General features: G+C 40.6%; 1 long non-coding RNA gene across 1 annotated transcript; it reads left to right on the forward strand.

The window, feature by feature from the left end:
- Positions 1 to 2,581: 2,581 nt before the first annotated feature.
- Positions 2,582 to 10,699, forward strand: LOC148127102 (uncharacterized). The gene is made up of 3 exons (XR_015741935.1): positions 2,582 to 2,781; positions 9,158 to 9,277; positions 10,611 to 10,699. It is a non-coding gene; the product is annotated as an uncharacterized LOC148127102 (long non-coding RNA).
- The last annotated feature ends 6,386 nt before the right edge of the window (positions 10,700 to 17,085 follow it).

Genomic DNA, 17,085 nt, shown 5'->3' on the forward strand with positions numbered 1-17,085 from the left:
GTTCCTCCCTTGATAGTCCTCAAGGTAAGACGGCTCTTCTGGAGTTGGCTCTTAGACAAGTTGGGTCGGATTTTCTTAAGTGTCTTCCACGAGATGATCGAGAGCGCAGACCCGGTATCGACCTCCATGAGGCATGGTTTACCTTCTAAATGAATAGAAAGTGTGATTTTGTTAGGTGTTAGAAAAGTGTGATTAGCTTGGTAGCAAGTGTAACAATTTTCTACTTGCCTTAGTGGTTCTGGGTGAACGTAAGAAGACGAAGGCTTCAGTGGTGCCCCGTGTGCTGCCTGGCAGGCTCTGGCGATGTGGCCTTTCTTGCTGCAGTTGTTGCAGGTGGCATTTCTGAACCTGCAAGACGTCCGGGCATGGGGACCCCCGCAGGACAGGCATAACAGGATGTGTTTAGGGGCGTGGCTGTTCCCGTGCCTTGCTCCTACCTGTGGTTGCCTCAAAGGTTTGAGGCGATGAACATCCGTGTGATCAGAAGGGTCTTCTTCACTCACAGCTTCCTCGGAGTGGACAGTGGCAGAGCTGGGTTTGGGGGTGGTCCCCTGGATTTCTGCGGCTGACTGGGTCGCTAGTTCTGCGGCCAAGGCTTCTTCAACCGCTTGGGAGAGGTTGAGATCTTTTCTGGCCAACAAACGCCTCTGCAGTCTTGAGTCTTTGACCCCACACACGAGTTGATCAAGTAACATGTCGTCTAGGTAATTTTTGAACTCGCAGTGGAGAGCTGCTGTCCTCAGGGCGGCCATGTATTGATTGATGGATTCTCCATCTGCTTGTTTCCTCATCCGGAAGGCAAAGCGTCTCGCGATTTGCGAAGGTTTAGGAGCGTAATGATTTGATAGCGTTTCCAGCAGCTCTGGCCAAGGAACGTTCTTGATTTCCCATGGGGCGAAGAGGGCTGTAGTGGTATCAAAAACTGCAGCCCCGCAGTAGCTGAGGAAATACGACTTGATTCGGTGTTCCGCTGTATCAGCTAGACCGATGGCATCAATGTAGTGGTTGAAGCGGTTTCTATAAGAGTCCCACTTTTCTTCATCCGGTTTAAAGGGCGGGAATGCTGGGTGAGCGTTCATATTGGCGTTGTAGTCTAGGGTAGACTGCTCCCTCTCTCTGGGTATACGTGGCCCCAAACGTGTTAGAGTGAGCGCAGGCAGCTGTGGTTAAAGCGATTCACCTGGCTCCGTGACTTCAGCTCTGTGTTTGTGAGCGTTAAAGCTCTCGCTGTAGCATCGTGACTATCAGCAATCTCTTTTCTCTTGTATTTTGAATCTCGCGCTCCCGGAGAGCGTTGGCGGCTGCGCTGACAGAGATTCAAATTTCACGCTCTCAGGGCACGTGGGCGGCTGTGGATACAGCGCCGGTCTTGCTGGAGTACAAATTCAAACGACAGCAGTTTGAATTTCGCGCTCTTTACCAGAGCGGGGCGACTGTAGCAACAGCGCCTGACTTCACTCTCTCTCTCTCTGTAGCTTCCTGAGCGAGCGGCTACAGACGCTTCACTTTCACTCAGCTAACTAGCGAACTGACCGAGCTCTCTGCTTCGCGGCTGCGGTTCAGTTGCTAATAGTGATTCAGCTCGATAGAATGCTTCTGGCTAGCGTATCCCACCCTCGTCGCCAGTGTTAAGTTTGAGGAATGAGAAGCTAGACCAGAGCATTTAAACAGGAAGGCTTTATTCCGTAGAACAAAGGGCTGTCGCGTCTGCATACTAACAAGCAGACATACCCAGCGAACAGCAACTGGCTCGACCTAGCAGCCGGCTTTTATAGCCGGCTGTCGAAGGGAGCCAGCCAATGGGAGCTGTAAACGCCCCCGCAGTATGAACGGACCTGGTTGGGAACTGGGGTCAGCCCCAAGGACATAACACCCACCCCTGATTACTGTCTTGCCTTCAGAAGTAGGTGCTACATCACAGAAGGTTTCTAAGAAAAGATTGGACAACCACCTCTCTGAAATGGCATAGGGTTTCCTGCTTGAGATTGGACTAGAAGACCTCCAGGGTCCCATCCAACTCTATTCTGATTGATTGAAATAAGGGATGCCTCATCCACAATACAATAGACTGCAGTATGAGACAAGGATAAAGCCATCTGCTCATCATGCCATATTTCTCATCCTATCAGAAGTAAGTTGCTCCTGCACTACAGTATTGAAAAAACAAACCTTTGGTCCCAATCTTTATGATGCTTCAATTGTTTCTTTCAGTGTAACCAGAAAGTGACATCTTTCATTTCACTGCAGAGGTTGAACCATTGTCTGCAGAGTATTTGAATGTGTGCACAGCATTCCATCATCTTTATTTATTATTATTAAATTATTACAAAATAAAATGTAAATTTATGTAGCTGTACATCTCACATAAAAGAAACATGGTGGCTTCTAATCACATATCACTTGATGTCTGCCATCACCACTGACCATTGCTCATTTTGGCTGGAAATGACAGAACAATAACTGGACACCTGATATTGAGACTAACTGGAATAAAATGCCTATAGTGCAAGATTCCTCCTTTCCTGTTTGTAGTAGCCAGGAATAAAATTCCCTCTTTCCAGGTCACCATGACTCTCTTTATCTGTAGCGTAGAAGTCAACACAAACAGAACTAAGTTAACTTTTAACATAATGAACACAAACACATGGCCTCTATAAAAAGGAGCAAAAGAAAAAACCGAGCAATGCTTCTCTCATTTCTGCATTTGGTGGAAGAGATGGGAGATGGCGGCAATCCTGGACAGCCTTGTCTGAACTGGGAAGCTAAGCTGAATCAGACCAGGTTAGTATGTGGAGATATCCAGGGAATTGGAAATCTGGTCCAATTTTCGATCCATGGCAGTCTACTTCTATATTAGAGCCAAGGAAATGACGTGCAAAGGCTTCCTAGGAAATGATATGCGTTTGAATCCTGAGCTGTGAATGCTTCTTTGAAGGAGGAGATGATTCTGCCTGCTTTGAAAGAAGTAGTGGTCCTCTTTCCTTAAGAAGCAGTGGCTCACTTCCACAGACCTTGAGAATTCCTCTCTGACCTCAGACCTTTAGTTCTGAGGGGAGGATGTTGAGTTGTAGCTAGGCCTACAGCTTCAAGGGTACCTAAGACCTTATCTAGAACTTTTCAGTCGGATTTCAGGCCAGGTTACAGTACTGAGACTTGATTGTGATTGCACTTCTTGGGGATCCTCTGGCAGGTGGTCCTCCTGGATCTCTTGGCAGCTTTGAATCAGTGGTGGATTCAAATTTTTTTACTATAGTGGTTCTGTGGGCATGGCTTGCTTAGTGGGCGTGGCCAAGGGTGGGATTCAAATTTTTTTACTACCAGTTCTGTGGGCGTGGCTTGGTGGTCATGTGACTGGGTGGGTGTGGCTATGTGGTCATGTAACAGGGTGGGTCAAAAGAGAGCAACTCACTTTAACAATGCTCTTGGAGTATGAGGTTGGACTAGATGACCTCTGAGGTGCCTTCCAGCCCTGGATTGCTGTGCTGTTTCAAAGCATCCTCTGAAGATGCATCTAGTGCCAGGGTTTTTGGTCCTTCCATCCCCTCGTTTTTCTCTCCCTCCCTCCCTCCTTTCCTCCCTCCATCCATTCCTATTCACTGTCCCTTCCCTTCCCTCTTTCTCCCTTCCCTCTCTTTCTTTCTTTCTTTCTTTCTTTCTTTCTTTCTTTCTTTCTTTCTTTCTTTCTTTCTTTCTTTCTTTCTTTCTTTCTTTCTTTCTTTCTTTCTTTCTTTCTTTCTTTCTTTCTTTCTTTCTTTCTTTCTTTCTTTCTTTCTTTCTTTCTTTCTTTCTTTCTTTCTTTCTTTCTTTCTCTCTCCTTTCCCTCCCTCCTTCCTTTCCTTCCTTCCTTCCTTCCTTCCTTTCTCTCTCTCCCCTGCTTTCTTTCTCCCTTCCCTTTCTTTCTTTCTTTCTTTCTTTCTTTCTTTCTTTCTTTCTTTCTTTCTTTCTTTCTTTCTTTCTTTCTTTCTTTCTCTCTCTCTCTTCCCTCCTCCTCCTTCCTTCTTTCTTTCTTTCTTTCTTTTTCTTTCTTTTTTCTTTCTTTCCTTCCTTCCTTCTTCCCTCTCCTTCCTTCTTCTTCCTTCTCTCCTCCTTTCCTCTCCTCCCTGCTTTCTTTCTTTCTTCTTCTTCTTTCTTTCTTTCTTTCTTTCTTTCTTCTTTCTTTCTTTCTTTCTTTCTTTCTTTCTTTCTTTCTTTCTTTCTTTCTTTCTTCTCTTTCTCTTCTCTTTCTTTCTTTCTTTCTTTCTTTCTTCACACACCCCACCCTCGTGCTGTTTTGGGCCTAGGAAGCCTACCACAAGCCTCAGGGGAGCCAAAATATATTTGTGGCCTTATGGAAAATATCCTGTTCTTCCCAAGATACTGACCCCCAGGTATGCTGGAATGCAAGTAGGCCTCAATATATGAACATTTGTTGAATGATGCTTTGAAGGTCACAATTTGGGACCTTCCCAGCCAGCTTCTGCCAAGCAAAGTCAATGGGAGAAGTTTGATTCACTTGACAAGCACAGTAAAAACTATAACATTGGGACCAACCATATGATGCCTTTCTTAATGGCTGCGTCCCTTAGCGACCAAAATCCCAATCCCAACTATAGTTGTAAATCAAGGACTACCTGTACATCTATAATCCCTTGGCCCCTTCAGTCACAATGGGAGGTGGTGGGTTATATATAGAGAATGCTAGATTGTGGAATGCTGACAGAAGTATACATGAGAGATCCGCTTAGTAATTCCAACTCTTAATAGTTACTGGCTACAGCCTATTTGCACAGTAAAGAATAGAATAGAATAGAATAGAATAGAATAGAATAGAATAGAATAGAATAGAATAGAATAGAATAGAATAGAATAGAATAGAATAACAGAGTTAGAAGGGACCTTGGAGGTCTTCTACTCCAACCCCCTCCTCAGGCAGGAAATCCTATACCACTTCAGACAAATGGTTGCCCAATCTCTTCTTAAAGAAGAGTGTTGGAGCATTCACAACTTCTGGAGGCAAGTTATTCTACTACAATGAACAGGAATAAGCATGCATGGTGGAAATGGAGAAATTCCCTAAGATTCAATTGAAAGAATGGATTAGTAAACTAAAAGAAAATCAGTTATATAAATGGGAAGACTGAAAGAACAAGATAAAGAATATAACACAACTAAAGAATGTTTTATCAGATATTAAATTAAATTGGTTGAATTTAATACAATTGATAAAAATGGAAGACAGATTCGAGGAGAAAGATAGTTAACCAAATTTGAAATGATTATAAAAGAATGTGAGGTGAATGAAGAATATATAGGTAAAGGAAGAATTGGGAAAATATATAGAATATTAACTGAATTAGAAGAGCAGGCAAAAGGTTTAAAATTAATTTGGGAATCAGATTTAGGAGAAATAAATGATAATGATTGGAAAAATATTTGGAATAGAAGAGTATATAAGAATATGTCAGAGTTAAGGAAAATGGATATAAGTGATATGGAGGTGGTACCTAACACCATTTAAATTAAATCAAATAGATGTTAAATATACAAATATTTGTTGGAGGTGTGAGAAACAGGTTGGAACATATAAACGTATGTGGTGGGATTGCGATAGTGCACAAAAAAAATGGGACATGGTGTTTAAGGAACTTACTTTGTATGGAAATTTAGATATGTCACCGAGGATTGCATGGTGATGGAAAACAGGATATAAATGAAACAAAAAAGGAATTGATTGTAAATTTGATAATGGCAGCTAGATTAGTGATGGCTAAATATTGGGGAGGAAATTGGGATATTCAAAGAAATGAGTGGTATGAAATTTGGAGTATGGCAACAAATGATAAATTAACAATGGAAATTAAATTTTCAAAAGGGATGATTAAAGTAAACAATTATAATGAAATATGGGGGGATTTTATAAAAACAGTGATGGTGGAAGGCAAAGGGAATCAACCTACTCAAGACCAGGACCAGATGGGATTCCAAGGGAGTTGTACAAGGCAATAGCAGAACAAATAGGACCTCTTATGGTGGAAGTTTTTAATGACGTTTTATTGGTAGCCAGGATGCCGGACTCATGGAGGGGAGGGGGGCATTGATTTCACTGATCCCGAAGGAGGATTCAGATCCCCAATATATACATAATTATAGGCCGATTTCACTGTTAAATACTGATTACAAAGTGAATATTTTGTAATATTCACTTCTATTATAGCAAGTAGACTAAAAAGAATGTTAAATGAGCATATATATGAAGATCAAAATGGATTTCTCCCGACCAGACAAATCAGGAACAACTTAAGAATAGTATTAGATGTCTTAGAATTTTACAAAGTCCACCCCGAAAAACAAATTGCACTTATGTTTTTCAATGCAGAGAAGGCCTTCGATAATTTAAATTGGCACTTTTTAATCCAAAAAATTTATAATATGAATTTAGGCACCAAATTTGAAAATATTATAACAACCATTTATGATACACAACAGCCTAATATTATAAATAAATGGGGAATATACCCGCCCAATAAAAATAGAAAATAGAGTCAGACAGGGCTGCCCATTCTCACCCCTTCTCTTCATATTATCATTAGAAGCATTACTAATGCGAATTAGACAGAACCCAGACATAAAAGAATTAAAGGTTAAGAAAGAAGAATATAAGTTGCAAGCGTTTGCGGATGCTATGATTTTTTTCATTGAGGAACCAATAGAAAGAGGACAAAAATTGATGAGTGAATTACAACAATTGAGAGCAGTAGCAGGACTTAAAATTAATAGGAAGAAAACAAAATTAATGACTAAAATTTAACAGAAAAACAGAAAATAGAACTAGAAGAAGTTATGGGAATACAAGTGATAAAGAAAGTTAAATATTTAGGAATATGGTTGACAGCACATTGTAAGACACTTAAGGAAAATAATTATGATAAATTGATGCAACGGGTAAAGAAGGATTTAGAAACATGGGGCAAGCTACAACTTTCATTATTAGGCAGGATTGCTGCTATTAAAATGAATATTCTTCCAAAATTCCTATATATATATTTCAGACGATCCCAATCAAAGTACACAATTTTTTTGGAAGAACTTAATAAAATACCTATAAAATTTATCTGGCAAGGGAAAAAACCTAGAATAAATTTAAAGGCAATGCAGGATATGAAGAGCAGGGGAGGGCTGGCACTTCCAAATTGGGAGTTGTATTATAGTGCAGCCTCTTTAGTATGGTTGAAGGAATGGGTGAATTTAACCAATAAGAGAATATTATTCTTAGAAGGCCATGACTTGCAGAGGGAGTGGCATGCTATTTTATGGGATGTAGGGAAAACTAGCCAGAAATATTTTCACAGACACCTAATAAGAGACTCATTATTAACTCATTGGAAGAAAATACAGAAAAAACACTATTTAAAAATACCAATTTGGAATTCAGCAATGGAGGCGATGATTCATCCAAATAATCTGAATGTCACTGAAATGATTAAATATAAGGACCAATTGGATACACAAGGAAATTTGAAATCGCGGCAAGAAATTCAAGAGAGGGAACTAAAAATTGATCAGTGGGCATATCTTCAAATTCAAAGTAGATATGAACAGGACAAGAAAGAATTTGGAATTAACAATAAACTCCAGCATAGATAAAATTTTATTAGGATCAGGCAAAAAAAATATAACAAAATTTTATAATTACTTAATAGAAGTAGAATTAGAAGAAGAAATTGTAAAAGGGAACATGATAGCCTGGAATAGGAATATAGGACGTAGCATCACCATAACAGAATGGGAAAAGGTCTGGGGTAGAAATAATAAAATTACCAAATCGGTAGCATACAAAGAAAACGCCTATAAAATGTTTTATAGATGGCATCTTCCTCCTTCGAAATTAGCGAAGATGCACCCCAATATAAGTCCAAATTGCTGGAAATGCAAAAAAAAAAAGAGGGAACATATGTGGTGGTCCTGTACGGAAGCTCAAAAATATTGGCAGAAAATTAGAAATTGGCTGGAAGAAATGACAAGACAACAGATTGAATTCAAACCAGAGTCCTTTCTGTTAGGGATCTTTGATAAACAAATATCCAAAAAGTGAAATATACAATAATGCACATGTTGACAGCGGCCAGATTGGCTTTTGCACAATGTTGGAAGCAACCTCATGTTCCATCAGAGGAGATGACAATTCAAAAAATTTCAAGTTGTGCAGAAATGGACAAATTAACTTTGGCATTAAAAAATAAAGACACTTCAAAATACTACAACAGCTGGAACTGCTGGTACAAATGGATAGACCAAAGATAGACTTCACACTAAAAGGCAAAAGAGAATAGGATAAATCCATTTTAGTGATATACAGATATATGTAAGGATTAGGTGTGTGTATAGGGCATAAAATAAGGATAAAAAAGAGGTCTTACAAACTGTTGAAGATGAGAATGTTTTTAATTTTCTATTTTTTTCTTTCTATTTTCTTCTCCCTTTCTTCTTTTTCTCTCTTTCATTTATGTATGTGTTGTTGGTTTGTTTTAATTGTAAAATCAATAAAATTTATTTTAAATAAATAAATAAATAAATAAATATACCAAAGAGACATAGTCAAATATTATGAAAGCAAATTCATATCATACTCTTTCAAAATGATTGTTTGGAAATCCATATATCTTATTATACTTTTGCAATATGACTATATCAACTCCTACAATCTTAATCTCAAGGAGACAGGTTATAATTTTTTCTCAGATCAAGATCATGCCTTGGGCTCTGAATCTGAAGAAGGTTCTCTTCTGTTCTCTTCTTAAGTTGCTCCATTTGCACCAGTGGAATTCCAGCCTCAGGAGATACAAGCCAGGAATCATGTGAGGCTCAAAGACAGGCAGCAACAGAACAACTGGAGTAATCACGGCCTCCAAATCCTTGGCTTTGGCTCAGAGCAAAGACATTCATTGAGGCTCCTTACCAAATAAGGGTCTTCTGGTCTGCAACTTCTGGTTGCAAACTTACTTAAGAGGCAGCTTTGACCCAAGTTTCTTTGTTATAAACAACCATCTGATTTCTTGTGTCTGGTATGTCATTTCCTTTGATTCGTGTAAGAAGCCTAAAACTCTGGGCCCTGGACAGGGCTGGTAAACCTTGTTTGGCTCTCTGAAATTTGGATTGAATCTTGGCTATTCTTCTACAGGCTCCTGTGGGAAGCAAAACGACTCAGGGAAGCCTTAGCTTCAGAATCTCTGACTGATATACCTTTGCTTTTCTGCTGTTGATCTGCTCAGCTTTGAGTATGTTAGTTACCATAAACAGGGTAGGTATCCAAGTGCTACAAAACCAAAAGAATATGTTGATGTGATGAAATAGTTAAAATATCCCCAAGTGACCATTGAACTCACTGAATGACTTTGAATCAATTCCTTTCCTTTAACTCAATTGATTTCACAGAATTGTTTTAAGAATAAATCCGGGATAAAGTGTATTTCCTAGGGCTTCTTAGTGGAAAAGCATGCTATATATGAAAAAGCCAGGCACCCACCCAATGCTTTTTGACCAATTCTACATGTGAAAATGAGAAAACATGTCATGGGAATATAGCTGATCAGATAATACCCACAAGAGAAACAAAGCGTTGCCCCACCTCCTGCCAACATAACAGTTTGAAAACATGCAAACGTGAGTAGATAAATAGGCACAATTTCTGTAGAAAGGAAACAGCATTCTGTGTGCCTTTGTGCCATACTGGCCTTAGGACCGTGGAAGTGTCTTCGTTCAGCTAAAAAATGTAAATGAGACGAGTCGGATTTGACTGGACAGGGGAAACCTTTACCTTTATTTTTACCTATGCACTATTTCACTTTCTAAAACTGTTTTTATCCAGAGCATTGTTGGAAGTAATGTATGTGTGCAATTAGTGATTTGCTTTTTAGTGTGCTAGTATCCCATTCATTTTAAAATTAAATTAGAGCAGAGATGACCAAAAAATAAATCAATGAGACTTTGCCACTTGCCCTGTTGGATATCTCTGGAGAAAAGCAAAAAAAAATTCAAATTTTTTTTGAACCAACATGCACCAACATGCCTATCGTCCCTGTCCAATAGTTTCTTTTATTTTTTTAATTTTTTCTTATATGTATCCATTTCATGCATTCATAACTATGTTTATATTTATACCTGTTATCTCATAATTGCTTGACAAAATAAATAAATAAAAATAAATAAAATAAATAAATCTTGATAGGTTTTCAATACCAGTACAGGAGAACAAAGATACAAACATCTAAATAAAAGCTCTCATCCAAACCCTCCCTTTCTCCACCCGCAGCCAACTCAGTTCTTACTCATCAGCCACTTGGAGTTTCAGTTTTTGCTTTGTAGCCTCCAGCATGGTCTGGTGAAGCCGGGTAACCAGTTCAATCACGTGGTCACTAATAAGGAGGAAGTAAAAAAAAAATTTCAAAACGGTGTGGAGATTATTCAGATAGCTCAAAATAAAGTTGTCATCTGTAGCCAAATTCAGGCTTTAGATTCTTTGGTGTCCCTAAAGATGGTATAGCCTTCCGTAGTGGCTTAAATCAAAACAGAGTTGACATTTCATTTGATTTGTTTGTTTTTAATTGACATTCTCCCCAATTTTCCACTTAAAGCATCTAAAGAAAGAAGCCATTTCTGAAGATCTTGACAAGACAATGGAAGGTGCCATTTACACCTTCTGCAAATGCATTGATTGGCCTTGGAATGTATGCAATTCATGTTTCTCCATGCTGTAAACGTTCTGATGAGACACCTAGAAGGCACCTATGCCTGTAATGTGTCAAGTCTGAACCATATTCTCAGCTCCAGAGTCCCTAAAAGTCCAATGTAGCTGCCTTTGAATCAGCAATAATTTCACTTTAATGGACCAACACCTCCGTCCTATGGCTGCCTTTCTTCCTGCAAACAGGAGCTGTGCCTTGTGTCTCATCTGTCTTCACAAGTTTGACAGTGATGTTGTTTTGTTTAAATTTTCCAGAAATCTGTAAAAGATCAAATCAAAGGTCAGCTGAACAAAACAACACAATCCTTGATTTAAGTTTGCTTCACAATTTGTCTGTTGTGTGGAGGCATCCATGCCATGTTTGATCAAAAGCTTATATACAATAGAGTACAACCATAAGGCAGGCTTAATTATAGGATTGGGGCCAGTTTGGTTTAATGTTTAAGGCACTAGGTTAGAAACTGGGAGATTGTGAGTTCTAATTCTGCCTTGGATACAAAGCCTGCTGGGTGACCTTGAGCCAGTCACATTCTCTCAGCCCTAAGAGGCAGACAAGGATAAACTACTTCTGAAACCTTATCAAGTAAACTATGGATTTCAAAGAAGGGGAGATTAACTCTGTAAACATATGTAAGGTCACTGCTGAACAATTTGGGTATTGACTCCTGTCCATAATAAAGAAATACAGTGGTAGGTTTGCAGTGTACTATTTCAGTCAAATAGGATACAATGTTCAATAGTCTGTGATGATGATCAAATTCACAATTATTTTTGCAAGCTTTTGAAGCTAAAATGTTTCATTATTTAATTATTATTTACTTGACTATAATTGGAAAAGGGATGTGAAATGATTAATTGCTGCAACTCAACAACCTGAATACAATGCAACAAACCACACAAACTATAATTAGGGATGTACAAGCTCCAGATGCACAGGCCATAATATATAATTTACATTATACTGTTATTACCAAATGTGAGTTTGGTGGCAAATTGTATATGTGTATTCAGATAGCTTCTGACATCAAGGCCTGCTTCCTTAAACCCAGTAGGGCTAATGGCAGCCCACTATTCCTTTTCTGACACACCAGAGGGCGTATAGTCTTTTTAATTGGCAGGGGGGCGGGGGGAGAAAAAATTGGCAAAAATGGATCCAAAGTCTCCTTTATCCCCTCAGCAGTCTCCAGTGGAGTGACTCCCTCTTGGAGGCTCCAAGAAAGGATGAAAAGCATTTTCAGTGTCTGGATTTTCAGAACCCTTTCAGTTTCAGTTTCAGTTTCAGAGTGGCCTGTGTCTGGAATACTCCACCTGACTCTGTGGTTTATTCCCCAAATCCCAAAAACTTTAACCTTAGACTGTCTACTATTGACCTCACCCCTTTCCTAAGAGGTCTGTAGGGGGCGTGCATAAGCGCACCAACATGCCTATCGTCCCTGTCCTATTTTTTTTTTAATTTTTTAAAATTTTTCTTATATGTATCCATTTCATGCATTCATAACTATGTTTATATTTATACCTGTTATCTGATAATTGCTTGACAAAATAAATAAATAAAAATAAATAAAATAAATAAATCTTGATAGGTTTTCAATACCAGTACAGGAGAACAAAGATACAAACATCTAAATAAAAGCTCTCATCCAAACCCTCCCTTTCTCCACCCGCAGCCAACTCAGTTTTTACTCATCAGCCACTTGGGAGTTTCAGTTTTTGCTTTGTAGCCTCCAGCATGGTCTGTTAATACCACTTTATAAGGCCACACTTGGAATACTGCATCTGGTTTTGGTTGCCTCAATGTAAAAAAAGATGTTGAGACTCTAGAAAAAGTGCAGAGAGCAGCAGCCAAGATGATTAGGGGACTGGAGGCTAAAACATATAAAGAACCGTTGCTGGAATTGCGTATGTCTATTTTAATGAAAAGTTTAATGAAAAGAAAGACTGGGGTGATGTGATAGCAGTCTTCCAATATCTGAGGGGCTGCCACAAAGAAGAGGGAGTCAACCTATTTTCCAAAGCACCTGAAGGCAGGGCAAGAAGCAATGGGTGGAAACCAATCAAGGAGTGAAGCAACCTAGAACTAAGGAGAAATTTCCTGACAGAACGATTAACCAGTGGAACAACTTGCCTCCAGAAGTTGTGAATGCTCCAACACTGGAGATTTGGAAGAAAAGTTTGGGCTACCATTGGACAACCCTAACCCTAACCCAGAACTGGTCAGAACCTGCTGAATACCACCTCTGAATGCTCCAGCCCTGGAAGTTTTTAACTAGAGATTGGACAGCCATTTGTCTGGAATGGTCTAGGGCAGGCTTGTCCAACCCGCGGCCCATGGGCCGCATGCGGCCCAGGTCGCCTTGTAATGCGGCCCAGTGCCCACACCAACCTTCGTGCCAGAGCCAGCGAGGAGGAGAAGAAAAAGCAGGCATGAGGCAGGGCGAGGCGAGCGCCAGGCCAAGCAGCAACAGAAAAGGCAGGCACCGTCAGAACGCCACCTCCTGCTGTTGCCACTGCCGCCACCACTGCCGCTTCTGCCCCTGCCACCGCTGCCCCCGCTGCCCCCGCTGCCACTTCTGCCCCCCCCCCGCCGCTGCCCCCGCTGCCGCTTCTGTCCCCGCTGCCGCTTCTGCCCTCGCTGCCACTGCCCCCGCTGCCACTGCCCCTGCCGCCGCTTCTGCCCCCGCTGCCACTTCTGCCCCCGCTGGCGCTGGCGCTTCTGCCCCTGCCTCCGCTGCTGCTTCTGCCTTCCAGTCCTGCCTCATCCAGCCAGGCCATTTGCAGGAGGAGAGGTAAGCGCGAGGCGAGCAAGCTTTCTCCCCCCGCAAAATTTGGCCAGAAAATAAACCGTGATAAAAAACCGTGATAAAAAATAAATAATTTTTAATAAATAATTAATAATAAATAATAAAAACATCTCATTAACTTCATTTCCAAATAAATTTAATATGTTAACTATGTTTTCTATGGTTTTTTTTTTTTTGATGATCAGGTATCGTTACTATTATTTTATTTTATGTGCGCCCAAACCAAATTTTCATCTTCTAATGTGGCCCAGGGAAGGTGAAAGGTTGGACACCCCTGGTCTAGGGTTTCCTGCCTGAGGAGGGGGTTGGACTAGAAGGCCTCCGAGGTCCCTTCCAACTCTGTTATTCTGTTCCGACCGAATACCCAGGTTTATTATTGATTATTATTTCCCCTGACATATAAGTTTTCAAATTAAGATTTCTTGATCAATTCAGCTCACTTTGTTTTTTTCCTGAAAAATCTGAACAAAACTCTCCTACTCAGCCTTACTTCACTTCCTTTGATCATTTAGGGTTTTTTTTTTAGGACAACAGCTCATTCACAAAGGAACTACACAGGTAATCCTTGACTTATGGCCACAACTGAGCACAGCATTTATGTTGCTAGGCAAGACAGTTGTTAAATGAGTTTTGCCCCAGTTTTCAATGTTTCTTGCCACAGCTGTTAAGTGAGACACTGCACTTGTTTAGTCCATAACACGGTTGTTAAGTGAATCTGGCTGGCCCACTGACTTTGCTTGACAGAGAGTCTCAAAGGGGGATCACATGGCCCTGGAACCCTGCAACATACCAGTTGCCATGCATCTGAATTTTGATCACGTGACCTTGCAGATGCTGCAACAATTGTAAGTGTGAAAAGTGGTCATAAGTCACCTTTTTCAGCGCTGTTGTAATTTTGAATGGCCACTAAATGAACTGTTGTAAGTCGAAGATTACCTGTAGTCTAGACAAAGTTGGGAAAAAGGGGAGAGGGGCATATGGATAAAGACTAGGAATGATACAGACTGCAAGGCTCACCAATGAGAGGAGACCAGTATACAAACAAGCAAAAGGAGTTAGACAGATGAGATGATCCACAACTTTTATTGACAAATAGCTTCATTGGCTTCATTTCAGAACTTGACTGTCCTGGCGCTGCGAAGATACAGTTCCGGGCCTGTGTAAAAACCACAACAAGATCTGCTTCTCAGGTTTAATTATATAGGCTAAAATTACTCTTTCTTCATCAGGCATCAGTGAATGCTTTGCTGGCAATTTGCTAAATTGCAGCACATCATGTACTAATAGTGTGAGGAAATGAATTTTCATTGGTTCTTTAAGGAATATGGAGATCCTTTAGTTTACTTTATTGTCATTGCACCTCATACAATGAAATCAAACACCATCTTCAGTGCACATCATGACCATGAACATGAAAATAAACACAAACACACATCCTTCACCCTTCACACATTGAACTGGAAATCCCCGATACCACACCAACATTGCACTATACAGCAGAATTCAAAAGAGCTACTGCCCTGGGATAGAAGCCGTTTTTCAGCCTATTTGTCCTTGTTTTTATTATTCTGTACCGTCTGCCAGATGGTAATAGTTCAAAAGAAGGATTGCCAGGATGAGATGGATGTTTGAGAATGTTTTGAGCTTTCTTAAGGCAGTGGGAGCTATAAAGCTCTTCCAAAGAGAGGAGGGGGCAACCAATGATCTTCTGGGCAATGATATTAACCCTCTGGAGTGCTTTCCTATCTGCCACTGTGCAATTGGCAAACCATACAGAGGTGCTGTATGTTAAAATGCTCTCTAGGGTGCAGCAGTAGAAGGTCACCAGCAGTTTCTCTTTCAGTTGTTTTCTGAGAAGCCTCGGGTAGTATAATCTCTGCTGGGCCCTTTTGACCAGGGCTGCAATGTGGGCACCCCAGGTCAAGTCCTCTTTTAGGGTAACACCCAGAAACTTAAAACTGGCCATTTGCTCCACTCGGTCTCCATTCATAAGCAAGGGCTGGATGTCTGATCTGTTCCTTCTATAATCCACTATAAAATCCTTGGTTTTATTTGTGTTGAGGACCAACTTATTGTCTCCACACCATGAAAGCAAACGGTCCACCTCATCTCAGTAGGCAGACTCATCCCCCTCGGAGATAAGTCCCACCACTGTTGTATCATCTACAGATTTAGCAATAGTATTACACGCGTGAGTGGAAATGCAGTCATGCACATAAAGAGTATAGAGTAAGGGACTCAACATGCAACCCTGTGGTGTACCAGTGTTAAGAATAAAGGCTGAAGAGGTATGATTACCTAATCTGACCCTCTGTGAGCGGCTAGACAGGAAATCCCTAATCCAAAGGCAGATTGAATTAGAAAGCCCAAGGTCCAGAAGTTTAGACACTAGTCTATGTGGAAGAATTGTGTTAAACGCAGAACTAAAATCCACAAAAAGGATCCTCACATAGCCCTCCCGCTGTTCTAGAAGAGTCAGAGCAGTGTGAAGAGTGATGGCTATAGCGTCCTCTGTAGATCTATATTTTCTGTATGCAAACTGGTGTTTATCAAATTTATGCAGAAGACCAGAAATGATGTGCTGGCAGACCAATTTCTCAAAGCACTTCATGATGATAGGAGTGAGTATCACTGGTCTGTAATTGTTGAGGTTATTGATAGGGAACTTCTTTGGCAGCAGAACAATGGTGGAAGCCTTCAAACATGATGGAATAGTGGACTGGGATAAAGACCAATTGAAGATCCTGGTAAAGACTCCAGCCAACCGATCAGCACAGTCTTTAAGCACTCGGCCAGAGATACCATCAGGACCAGCAGCCTTTCTAGGGTCCACAGCCCTCAGAATACTCCTTACCTCTGTTCCTCCACAATGAGGTGGGAGCTACAATTGGCTGGTAGCTGTGTTTTATCTGTCGCTGATGTCTCCGTTTCAAAGCGAGCAAAGAAATGATTCAGTTCCTCTGCCAATGAAGCATCCCCCTCAGCAGGGATGACATTGGTCGGTTGATGGTTTGTAATTTGTTGAATCCCTCGCCACACCTGCCTAATGTTATTGCTATAAAAATTATCCTCAATCTTCCTGTTATAATCAAACTTGGACTTCCAAATACCTTTCTTCAGATTAGCTCCAGCAACACTGTATCTTGCCCCATCACCGGACCTAAAGGCCTTGGTCCTGTCACGCAAGAGACGCTGGACTTCCTTGATCATCCAGGGTTTATGATTGGGATAGATCTTAATACGTTTATCCACAGTTTAAGTCAACCATTTCTGAGTTTCCAAACCAAGATAAACATTTAGTAAGATGGTTTGTGAGAAAGAATAACTGTGCACATGCGGGTACTTTCACTGATATTATTATTTAACAATTTGAATTTGGTAACTGAAAAGGGTGCAGATCACAAAGGTTAGATCAATGTCTTTTTAACAGGCCTGTAGGTTCCAAAGATTGAATCTCCTAAGTTCTTATCCTGAGCTACAAACTGTTCCTTGCCTAAGCACTGGATTTCATTATATGTATGTATGCAGCTATGTCAGGGCCTGCATCCTCTTTACAAAGGTAAA

The sequence above is a fragment of the Pseudonaja textilis genome, chromosome 2, assembly GCF_049901715.1.
Source record: "Pseudonaja textilis isolate UNSWEBS1 chromosome 2, rPseTex1.2, whole genome shotgun sequence".
In the NCBI taxonomy this organism is placed as follows: Eukaryota; Metazoa; Chordata; class Lepidosauria; order Squamata; family Elapidae; genus Pseudonaja; species Pseudonaja textilis.